At 41.8% G+C, this 13023-nt stretch overlaps 1 protein-coding gene across 1 annotated transcript in view; it reads left to right on the plus strand.

The window, feature by feature from the left end:
* The first annotated feature begins 2828 nt into the window (after window positions 1-2828).
* elmo1 (engulfment and cell motility 1 (ced-12 homolog, C. elegans)) overlaps window positions 2829-13023 on the plus strand; it is a 94814-nt gene continuing 84619 nt past the window's right edge. Inside the window, exon 1 of the mRNA XM_034891740.1 lies at window positions 2829-2989. The gene's annotated coding sequence lies outside the window, so the exon portion shown is untranslated. The remainder of the gene's footprint in view (window positions 2990-13023) is intronic.

Consider the following 13023-nt stretch of genomic DNA (forward strand, 5'->3'; position numbering starts at 1 on the left):
TGACAAGGATTCTCTTTTTTTTGGTAATGTGGTATCGTCTTCACAGTAGATGTGCAGAGGTCGTAAAAGCGGTGTGTTCAAATCCAAGTGAGTTACAAAAACACGACAAAGAATATGCATAAGGAGAATGCAAGGTTTACCTTGTGATATGCAGCAAGACTGACTGCATTTTGTTGGATGCAGAGATACATTGTGCTGCATCGTGAGTCTGCACTTTATTGAATGCATTGTGTAGTACTTATCATATATACTGACCATATGTGTCGGCTTAAAACCACTCTTCTGCCTCTTTGCAGTCTCCGATAAAAAGATGACATCATCTGGGAGCCCTCTAATGTAGTCTTATAGAGATGCTAAGGTCACCATAATAACTCAATAATGGGAACTGAATATAGGAAGGAAAATGAAAAGTTTTGTTTGTTTTCCTATGTTCTGTTATTTGAAAAACTAGTGTTATAAATAATTTAAGCACAATGTAAACTGTTTGGATGTCCAAACTAATGCAACCTTGAAGGGTTGAAACAAAGAATCATTTTGACCTAAGTCTGTTTACCATCAAAATCTACTGCTACACCTAATTGTTGTCACACTGAGTAAAATAACCAGTTTGCTTTCTGTTTTTTTTGTATCAGATCTAATTGCCTTTGCAGCCTATATACGTAGTCCAATTAAAATTTAATAAAGGAACCAGGCTGTCATTTAGTCAGAGAGGAGAGAGGTATTTCTGCTGGGTGTGTCGCTCCAGATTATTTATTAGGGTGGATGGGGCAGCTGTATAAATCCTCCTCCTGCTGAGTGGAGACGAGGGTGAGCTGCAGGACTGTCTGCTATACACTGTTCATTCCCTGTTAAACACACACACCCTGGGTTTAGTATCAGAAACAGTCTGTAATCACTGAGAGAATTAAAGGTAAGTGGCCTCATGTGGCTCAGTTCCGCTGTGCTCTGCGATATAGTCCCATATCCTTTCCTGTACAATGAAATCCAATGTAACTATAACATCAAGCTGTGTAGGACCGCTGTTTAGCAATATCAAAATGGCTCCCAACATAATGTAACATTAGAAGGTCAAATCTTACTCTCCAAACAGTTCTGTGTGAATGTGTGGAGACCCGTGATCGTTCAATAACTATGAATTATTGAAGTCATTGTTCCTGTCTGCCTTCCCCTCCTGGCCGCAAGATTGGAGGCAGTCACATCTTTATGTCCCATCATGGAGAGGATAGACGTTGCATCTAATTGTTTGTTTTTGCTTTATTCACTAGTCTACATTTGTTGAGACAGTGTAGGCAAGGCTGCTATCCATTGGGGGGCTCAGGGTCAGTAGGCTACCAATTTAATATTACCACATTCTTAATAAGAAGTCAACAAAAAGTGGAGGCTTTTTTTTTTTTTTTTTTTAAACGTAGCTACGCATACATGCAAATTGTTGAAATTGCATTACAGAAAGTGTGGTGAAATCGTGCTATTTAAAATTGACCTTTTGAGTAACACAACAGGTCAGTTGTAAATAGCACCATCAGTTGACTCATTACCTTTCTTGAAAGCTAGATGGTAATCTGCTTATTACGAGCCATTATTAACTATAGTGCTTAGATTATGAGTAAAAATACAAATCCTGTTTAGATTTTTGGATGAAAACAGCAGTTCAAGTCCAAACAGTAGGCTACTTTCCCCAATATGGGTGGCATTAATGAGGAGTCGTATGGTCTGGCTCTCACACAAAGATGACTACATATAGAAAAACGGGTATTAATTTAGACAGACAGACAGACAGACAGATAGACAGATAGATAGATAGATAGATGGATAGATAGATAGACAGATGGATAGATAGATAGATAGATAGATAGATAGATACTGATCCCAAAAATGGGAAATTATGGTGTTACAGCAGCAAACAACAAATACATCAGTCACACAGCACAGAATATAAATATAAATGAAATACTAGGATACAATATACATACATACAATATGCATGCAATAATAATAATTTTAGGAATAAAAAATAAGAACAAAATATGCAACTGCTTAAACAGTATGCTAAAATGTAAATAAACCAATGTTACAGGTTGCACTTAGTGCAGTATTGTGGTGTCTCAGAGTCTTATCTACGACATGTTACGACATGTTAGAAAATTGATTTCACAATTAAAAACGTGGAAGTGTCAAATTGTATCTTCCCAGATTGAAATGGAATCAACTCATTTCCAAATGCCATTTCATGATTTATGTAAATCACTTTGAACTGCCCTGTTTTTGAAAGGGCTATAGAAATATGCGACACACGTTGCCTAAATCTTTAATCTTTAATAAGTTGTCAGACAGAAGTTATGATGAGATTAACCACGGACCCAATAAGTTAAACAAGAGTTAACAAGTCTTATAAAAATGTAAAGAAACAGTTAGGCTATACACACTATTGTCTCATAATCAACAAACATGTATCAGTGTGCTCGGGTCAACTTCCCTCATAGTTTACCTGTTTCTGAATGGAGGATGTTTTTTAAAATTATAACTCACCTGAAATGTATACCAACTTTACATATTACTCACAACGTACTCAAATAAGGTGAGTCATGTAAATACATTTGATTAATTTTACAGTGAGAAACGACTCGGTTCTGGAGTCGCGCTTGTTAACCGACTCCAGAGCTGATAAAACAAAAGCAGCCCACTGACTTCTTTATTTCAACTGGGTGAAATGCTCGCCGTCCTCTCGTTATAACCAGTGACTCGGTGAGAGCAGCTGGGCTCTCGTGCGCCCATGCATCCCCTGTCTGGCTTCACAGAGCCAGCCAGCAGACGGCAGAAGAAGAAAAGAGGAAGTGGAAACATCAGCACTATCTCTACGGCAGAGGAGAGACGGAGGGAGAAAACACTGAGTGACACACACACACACATACATACACACTTGCACACAGACACAACACACAAACTCCGGACATCAGCTCTTTAGTGGGAAGAAGTGTCCTCGTTTCGTCAGGTTTGTCAAACCGCGTTTTCTTCTCTTGCACAAATGTTGTTGTTGAGCAGTATTTTAGCTGAACTTCCTTCGTGTTTTGTGCTCAATGTTGACGATTCACGATATTTAGGGTTCGTAGCGTTAAGCCTCCGCGAGCGTTTCTGTGTTCTGTGTGTGACATTTGCAGCGAGACAATACTGTGTTTCGTGTCGCCTTTTCTCTCTGAATGTCTTTCTTGCCTGTCTTTACTTTTGAGAAGTGGCCATAGCGGCTTTGGGCGCTGTTCTTTTTAGTGACATGTCTGATTAAAGCACCGCACACACCGCTTTTACACACACACACACACACACTGCACTGCACTGCACTGAAATCAAACTAAATTAGTCACCGTGCTCTTTTACTTGTGTTTAATAGCTGCAAGTTGTGTTTGCAGCAGACATACTGTGAAGACGCCGAGGCTGCGGCTCCCCGGATTGTTTGTTTGTTCAGTGCATGTTCGCTTGATGCAGAAAGTGGTGCGTTTAAAGATGCCTCCGTTTTCCCCAAACTGCTAATTAAAGAGCTGCTTTAACGCTGTGTTTTGCAGCTCAGCATGCATGGCCGCATCGCAGGCCTGTGCTTATGAGAGGGGAGAGAGGAGGTCTAGAGAGCACGTGCGGTGTTTGAGCTCTGTACTCGGAAAAGCAAAGATGTCCAAATGCATTATAGTCTGGCAACAGTTCCATCCACTTATCTGAGGTCTAGTAGGCTACTTAACACACCTTCTCCCTTTTCAAACCTGTAGCCTACAGCAGGGGTTCCCAAAAGTTTTCATGTGACCCCTAATTCCTGTGTGTTAGATCAGGTCAGTGTTTCCCAGACTTTGCCAACCCAAACCCCTTAAAACGAAGCGATAAACACTTGCAACCCTTAACAATGGTTGCATAGATCTTTGGGGCGACAATGGTAAACCAAAGGCTGTTTTTTTCTTTTTCTTTCTTTTATTGATTTAATAATTCACACTGTTATTTCTGCTTTATGTCAAAAATGATTGCAGTGCCCCCCAGAGTGAGCTTGCGGCCCCTTACTCTATGGAACAACTCCATTATAGACCCTCTGAAAATATTGAGCCCTTTGTAGCACTCTTTGCAGAAATGTTGTTGTTATTATTCTAACAATATCATAGAAATATTAAGGGAGTAGTGGTAGGTGTACGCCAGAGGATGCTACTGCTCCTACTAGGGGCTACATGGACAAATTGTGGAGTAGCTCAACAAATTTGAAAAAACAAACAAAAAACTACAGATTTGTCTAAAATAAAAATAACCACATTATTGAGCAAAATATGCAAATAGGATTACAAATTGGTGTGACGCAGAATTTTAGTACATTCATTGCCACAATAACCTAACAGCAATGCCGAGCCAAGTGTTCCTCCAACTAGTTGAGTCAGTTCATTCTTCATTTAACAGTATTTTAAATGTAGTCAACAAAATAGCTGAAAAGTCTAAATTGATGGCTAAATGTGGTGAATAAATGGTTGAAAGTGTGCAATCTAGTTGTAGTACAAATGTAAACTTGGGCCAAACCTACTAAAAAAAAGAGACCAAAGCTAAACGTCAATAATTCCAGGATTACTATGTCCTGTACTTTGTTGACATGTGCAGCCACTGATCTACCGCAGCCGCTCTTTCCTCTGTAGGGAATTTTCTTTTAACAATTTCATGAAGCCGTCACATCCATTGAAAGGGATTCTTGGGAATCCCTCTGTAAATAAAAAAAATTACCACAAATATCAAGTGCCACTCTTGGAGAACCATCGAGGTAAAAAGTTAATTGTAGTTCTGGCATAGGACATGGAGTGTTATTTGATGCATGTTACTAACAGGGTGACGCATACTTGAACTGAAAGATTCTGTGTTGCATTGTGAGGTTTTGGCCTAGACCAGCACGCTGTCTATGTGACTGTGGTCCAGAGTTGGTTACAGATTGATGTTCGGTTTGTGGATTCAGGTCTGGCATAGCTTTAGCAGTCAAGGAAGAAACACAATTTTCAACTTCTACTTTGGAGCAAACCACTGACTTTAGCACACACTCCCATTAAACTGGTATGTGAAGTTTAGTTTGGGCACAGCACAGCAGTGGCTGTCCAGTTCAAAACTGAAGTGTGCCAGAAGTGTTATATTTCAGTTTTCCAGCCACCTGAGGGACCTACACGTCTGAAGAAAATGCACACATATGTGAAAACAAGTTTTATTAGCCACACCAAACCTCCATTTCTTGTTAGCTTGCTTGCCCAAATCAATGTCTTTATCGCTACAGGGCCTTAAAAATCAATGATAGAAATGGTGTGGCAACACTAACGCAAAGTGAAATGGTAAAATACGGCAGCCTTGATTTGCACCATAAGTGATGGAATTAAACTTTAGTGCTTTGGTGTTTTGTATAAAATAGTGGACCATAATCCAGGAAATCCGATTAGTGGACAGAGGCAGAGATGGAGAGGCTGCTTTAAGTACTTTTTGGGAGAGGATGGGAGCGTGCCCCCTCTTATTGAGTTGCATCACATACGAGATCCTTGTTTTGTATCTGCCTGACACTGCCTACTGTTTGGCATCCTCTCACCACATCCTGAAGTGCAACCTTGTCAATTGCTGTCTCCTCTCGCCTGTCAGAGCCCCCCCCCCCCCCTTCCCCTTGTTATCTCTGAGCTGTTTCTCTCATTAGCTTACTCTCTTACACCTGCTTTCTCTCACATGCTATCTTACTGTCACTCTCATTTTAACATCATCTCTCTATCCCCATCGCTCCCACTTTCTTCTCATTTGATCAGTCTCACATTGGAGAGAACTGCTTCCACCGTCTACTTTCTCACTATGTTCTTGCTCCCTGAGGGAAATGGAGGTATGTAAATTGTTTTCCCCTGATGTATGCCCGGCCTGCTATCTGCCCATCGTAATTAACTCATTTCCCCCTCCCCCCGCCTTTCTCCTAAAATTTTAGAATTGTAACATTACCAAAAACGTCCCAAGGTTCCTGTCATTTCTCTGTCACGCTCTATGTCATTTAGCGCTAACATCCATTGAGTATGCCTATAGAAGAAACTACTTGCCATTTAATGTACTGGTATCTATGCTTGCAGTACAAACTGGTGTACGCCCGTCCTTCGGCAACTCGAGGTTAGATTAAATAGGATAAATGTTGCCTTGCATAATTGCTCCCTGTGGTACTAAGTTAATTAAAACAGCAGGTAGGTACTGAAGGTGTGATGGGAAAAGGCCAGACAGACATAGGTGGGTGAGAAGAGATCTCATAGGTACTGGTGCCATGTTCTGCTCTTTAGCTTACTGATTGTTGCCTTAGGCAGAATTCAAAGCCTAGCAGCTCTTTCACGGGTAAAAAAAGAAGAAGATGAGAAACTGATTAAACTTGTTGTTTTATGACACACAGTGATCTTGTAGCAGTTACACATGGGAATACGCTTATAAATGTATTCAACCTTTTACCCTGTGCTTCTATAAATGCTTTGTTCCTCGGGCACAGAGTCCAGCCCTTCTTAGAATATTAATCAGTTTAAGAGGAGAGCATCCGCAGGCGTGTTTTTCAGTCCAGGTCTAGACTTCATGCGGAGTGATCAGCCCTAGATGACCCAGAACCTGATATAGTTCCCTCTGTGTGCTCGCTCTGCCTTCTACATTCCAGCTGTGGCACTGCCGCAGAGCTGTGTAAATATTGAGTGGTAGGTTAGCCAGCTCTATTGCTCTTTGTGCATTTGTGGTGTTTAGCATTTCTCCGCTAAGAGCCGCTCAGCCTCTGAGCCTACTGACCCAGTTGGATAAATGGTTCACTACGCTCTCCTGGTCTAACCATATATCCTCACTCCAGCTGCGTGACAGGCCTGAACTGACTTAACACTTAGGCGGGCTACACACTGGCGTTTCTGTTCTGTCAGCAGCGTGGATTTGTGTATGTCTTACACACCAGAAACGTGTCTGACGCGGCGCTGCTGCTGCTAGGTGACGTACAGGGAGGGCTATCTCGGAACATGGCGCCAACAGATTCAAACTCTGAAAAATGAGTAAGTGGCTTGTCTGTTTATTTCAATAACATTAACAACTTTATGTAGCTTTAAAGAGCCTATATTGTAAGCCTGCCGTCACACAAAAAATGTATATGTATTTGTGTTAAAATTACATATAAACATCTTTTCCTATTCTTTTTGGCCTGGAAACACTTCCAACACGCTCGGGTGTAGCTTGAAAAATAGGCGTCCATTCTATTTCTAGGATGCACACGTTTTTGACGTATGTAGCTGTTGTTGTAGGATTGTGCGTATGCGTCAGTGGTGGTAACATCACACCGTGTATAATTTATGGCATATTTACACATTTGCTGCAGAGATCTGCCAAAATTTCAATGCTGTGTCAGTTTTTATTTTTCTCCAAGGCTTGCCTGCATCCTTTTCACAATAACTGCATGCTGATGCTTCAGTATGTGCCAGGTGCTAAACAGCTGTGTGTGTTTGTGTGTGTGTGTGTGTGTGTGTGTGTGTACGTCTCAGCCCTTTTAGGTGGTGTGTAATAGTATGGGTCATTGCTTGAGCTATGTGTCTGTTCATATATGGATGGTTCCTGTCCTGCCTGTCCATCACGCCATCCATCTATCTCTACATGTATGCAGGTTCTTGATCCGTGCATGCACGACTTCATCCATCCATACATCTGTCCCTTTTTTCTTCTTTCTTTGTCGAATATATGATAGTGTGTGTATGTGAAGCACTAAATCTCTATATTGCTGCAGTTATGTGTGTAATTTTTCACACTGTGTGTATCGCTTAGAAAGTTTATGAACTCAGTGTGAGCCGACCAGTAACACCCAAATGATGTGCATCAGATTATAAGGGCAGGCAGGAGGTGTCATGTCTTCTGAAGCACATATGTTGGGCTTTATGATGCTATGTTGCAGTTTTGTGTTTCTGTTTTTTTTTTTTTTTTTTTTAAGCAAAACCAAAGTAGGAAACTAGATTCACTGCTCTGCTTCATGTAGATGAAAATAACACTAGTGCATCCCTAAAAGTGCATCCCTAAAAGTGCATCCCTAACTGTTAAATTGCCCTGGGCACAACTTATAACCATTAACAATCAAACTCTACAAAACCATCCTGATCTGAAACGGTTGCATGAGAGTATTTGGAGCAGAGTCCTCACTGCATGCCACAAAAATTGGGGAAAATGCTAACCATAGTCACTCCTCACATTGATCTGAAAGGGCCACGTTCTCATGAAGAAAAAAAAAAACACAAACTTCTTAATTCACTTCTAAGTATCATGAGAAATGCCTTGATAAAATAATCATGCTTCATTCTGGTCTTTTTTTTTCTATCCAAGCAAGTCTTATGCAATCTCAATTTGCTTCGATTTATGGCTCGGTTAGATAATAACTCTGTTAAAACACATTGGCCCTCATTTATGAAATGTGCGCACGACCTAAAACAGGCGTAGGATGGGCGTACGCCGATTCCTACGCCAACCTCGGGACATATCAATTTGAACGTGAGCGTAGGCTGCGGGAAAAATCTCACGTCTGGTATTGACCTCGTGTACGCAAGATTTCGAGTCAGTGTGGACTTGCGGTGCAGTATGGAGAAGGAGAAGTCATCAGCTGATGACTTATTGACTATGGTAGATCTGGTATAGTGGTATAGTAATCTCTTTCAGAAGACCTCTTTGAGCCGAGCAACAGTGCACACGTAGCCTACTCACCCGAGCCACAAAAAAAGAAAGAAAAGGTCTGCAACATTGTTTTAGCCTTTGGGGTTCTGCACAACATTTATATTTATTCTTTAGGTTTTTGTTTGTCTCGTAAAGTGTTGTTTATGGCTACAAGTGAACGATTTCTTTCTGCCATTGGCCGACATATTTTGGTTTGTTTTTCCAGCCCCTCTGCTGTCAGGAGACAGGGTCGGGGTGGTGGTCCAGCATCCGGGGGGGGGGAGGACAAGCTCTCCCTCACAGCAGTTGCCCGGCTCTAAATCATGAAAAAAACACGAGGAATATAAAAAACACTGCATAAACTTCACTACCGTGGGTTCATTTAAATATAGGTACACCTATATGTAGACCTAAGAGATTGTAATTTAAGCCGGTTAGGAGTATACAAATGTCAAGCATGTATAAATTAAATAAACTTCAGCCGGAGTCCAATTTAATACGGCAACACTAATGATTGAAAACACTGACTTTTAGATGTCAGGGTTTCAATCTCCACCTCTGAAAAGTGCCGCTTCTTTATCACATTCATCAGTGTGCAATCATTCTTACGCTCTGATTGGTGTGGTACAAACGTTTCATGAATCCCATGTACAGCCTGTCGTAAGAGGATGTCTGCGCTGGTTTCTACGTTAGGTTGATGAATGAGCGGTAAATGTATTCCTTGCTCTGACTGGAAGAGAAGGAAAAAATGAACACTGGCAAAAATATCTAACTGTGTAATGTTTGATATTTTAGGAGTGTTTCCTGACAGGCTTCACTACGAAAACACACCTTTACGATTCTTCTTAAATTCTTTAAGATTCTTTTCCCACTTGTTTGGTTATGGCTACAGCAAGCTAGTTCATTTCAAGTTATTTCTGCCAGGAAGACTTGAGGGCAGACAGAAGACAGAGGTGCAATAACATATCTAAACATACAGTGGGGAGAACAAGTATTTGATACACTGCTGATTTTGCAGATTTTCCTAGTTACAAAGCATGCAGAGGTCTGTAATTTTTTATCATAGGTGCACTTCAACTATGAGACATGGAATCTAAAACAAAAATCACATTAATAAATAAATAATTTGCATTTTATTGCATGACATAAGTATTTGATATATCAGAAAAGCAAAACGTTATATTTGGTACCTAAACATTTTGTTTGTAATTAAAGAGACCATACGTTTCCTGTAGTTCTTGACCAGGTTTGCACAAACTGCAGCACGGATTTTGGCCCACTCCTCCACACAGACCTTCTCCAGATCCTTCAGGTTTTGGGGCTGCTGCTTGGCAATACGGACTTTGAGTTCTGTCTAGAGATTTTCTACTGGGTTCTGGTCTGGAGACTGGACCCTCCTGGACCTTGAGATGCTTCTTACAGAGCCACCCCTTAGTTGCCCTGGCTGTGCGTTTCGGGTCATTGTCATGCTGGAAGACCCAGCCCGACTCATCTTCAATGCTCTTACTGAGGGAAGGAGGTTGTTGGCCCAAGATCTCGCAATACGTGGCCCCATCCATCATCCCCTCAATATGGTGCAGTCGACCTGTCCCCTTTACAGAAAAGCATCCCCAAAGTATGATGTTTCCACCTCCGTGCTTCACGGTTGGGATGGTGGTCTTGGGGTTGTAGTCATCCTTCTTCTTCCTCCAAACATGGCTCTATTTTAGTCTCATCAGACCACATGACCTTCTCCCATTCCTCCTCTGGATCATCCAGATGGTCGTTGGCAAACTTCAGACGGGCCTGGACATCCTTTGACTTGAGCAGGGGGACCTTGCGTGCGCTGCAGGATTATAATCCATGACGACGTTGTGTGTTACTAATGGTTTTCTTTGAGACTGGTCCCAGCTCTTTTCAGATCATTGACCAGGTCCTGCCGTGTAGTTCCGGGCTGATCCTCACCTTTCTCATGATCCTTAATGCCCCACTTGGTGAGATCTTGCATGGAGCCACAGACCGAGGGAGATTGACTGTCATCTTAAACTTCTTCTATTTTCTAATAATTGTGCAAACAGTTGTTGCCTTCTCACCAAGCTGCTTGCCTGTTGTCCTGTAGCCCATGCCAGCCTTGTGCAGGTCTAGCATTTTATCCCTGATGTCCTTCCACAGCTTTCTGGTCTTGGTCATTGTGGAGAGGTTGGAGTCTGTTTGAGTGTGTGTGGACAGGTGTCTTTTATACAGGTAACGAGTGGAGAACAGGAGGGCTTCTTAAAGAGAAACGGGTCTGTGAGAGCTGAAATTCTTACGGGTTGGTAGGCTATCAAATACTTATGTCATGTCATTTTAGATTCTGCCTCTCAGAGTTGAAGTGTACCTATGATAAAAAATTACAGACCTCTGCATGCTTTGTAAGTAGGAATACCTGCAAAATCGTCTGTGTATCAAATACTTCTTCTCCCCACTGTATTTCATAATTAATGCACTGGGCTGAGATTAAGGATTTGAACCCATTCTGTCACGACGCAAGCTTCTGCGATGCCACCGTGCCGCAGCGGTATTTACAGCGAGGCTAGTTGAGGCTACCTCGAGAGCGAGCGGAGCGAGGAGGAGTGGAGGGCCTCTCGTAACATGCCAAGGTCACCCGCTCGCTCGTTCTCTCTGGCGGGGAAACTGCAAGCCTTGAATTGAAGGTGTTTTCCCTCTGTTTTGTGCCAGGGTCTCTGAATAAATCAAAACGCAGAAGGCCGTTCAAAACCAAGACACTTTGATATCTCTTCTTTTTGCTCTGACTCTTTATTTCTCACTTGTAAGACTTCACTAGCTGATCCCCCTTTTCCTTAATTTTTCAATATTGTCTCACGTTTTCATACCCTGTATCTATTTTTCTGCCTCCTCTCCATTTTTCACATATATGTTCTCACCGGATCTTTCCATCTAAATAACTCTGTGGACACCTTATTGCTCAATTAGTGATCCTCGCTGCCCACAAATTGACCAGCAGCCGTGTTCAACAGGACATCTGGAATATATCGACCTACACGCGGCTCCAGTGGTAGTCTCTCCTGCTGCTACTTTTAAGCCCAGTCGCAGCCTGAAGTGTTTCTGTTGGCTCCAACCACCCAGTAGAAACAAGCCATAATCACTCTCACACCCTGACGCTGTCTTTCATCCCCTGTTAAATGTGATCTGTGGCTGCTGTGTAGTTCATATGAAAAACAACCACTGCATGCCATGTAGAAGTTTTTTAGGTCCACCAAAGCCTTGCTCAGGGGTGTGTTGATGCACATGAACAGGGAAAGCTTAACCAAAGAGCTCATTGGATAGCGCATATTTTATTTACCCTGTGCAAGAAGCGACCTTTCATCTTGTCCTTGTTTCTGATTTTTGTTTCCACAATGTTTGAGAATGGGAGTTTTTAAATGAGTTTCTTTTAATTTAAGTTTGTTATCAGGCATGCCAGACAAATGAATGGATGTTCATAAATGCATATAAACAAGTCATCAATCCTTTATTTGGCTCTTTTCTGCCTGATGGGGTTGGGAGCTGAGTAATTGCAACAACTTATGAGGCTGTTGGCTCACTTCAAACCAATATTAGCAAAACGTAGTTAAGAGTATTTCTGTTGTGAAGACAGTTATAGGACAACCAGTTTGAGATTCTGTTGCTTTTTTTGTGGCCTGAGCAGATTGCCCATCTGTAAACCACCTGCCTAACCCTGTGTCATCCTGGCTGGTCCGTGCTGGCTACACATCTGTGTTTTCCATTTCCTGTGGATGTTCCACGTTGTCAGCATGCCCAGCTCTTATTTTATTCAGAGCTAAAAAAAAACTGAAGAACAACATGGTTCAGCTTCTCTGGGTTCCGCATGGCTCTCTATTGAGAGAAGAGGGGTATTGTAGTGGCGGACTAGCTGGGTTTAATGTTGCCTTCGGGGCTTGTTGCTGTCTGTTCTTTTTTTGTCTGAAATGAAAGCTTATCACTCTGTTTGTATTTTTTTGTGTATGTCCAACTTGTGTGGTAGCATTTTAAAGCCCAGACAATGCTGGTGAAGAAAGGAACAGGAAATGCCAATGACAACTGGAGAGCTACCGGATCCGTAACAGTCGTAAGACGTGGTGAAAGGTTTATATACGAAGCAAGAGGTTTCAGAAGTAGATGTTTAGTACAATTGAAAACGCCTCTTTTGAACAGAGGGTGGAAAGTGAGCCACTTCCTGTCAATATCTGCATACGGCAAATGAACCAATCCGTTTCCTGTTGACAGGAAGTGTGAAGAGAAAGGTCAAGACAGGCAGGCACAACCCAATGTAATGCGGTTAGTCATTAATGTTCTTCAGGACAAACTGACAAGGGAAAGATGTTGTCTGAAGTCTGTTTCCATGTA

This window comes from Etheostoma cragini, chromosome 14 (genome assembly GCF_013103735.1).
Source record: "Etheostoma cragini isolate CJK2018 chromosome 14, CSU_Ecrag_1.0, whole genome shotgun sequence".
NCBI lineage: Eukaryota > Metazoa > Chordata > Actinopteri > Perciformes > Percidae > Etheostoma > Etheostoma cragini.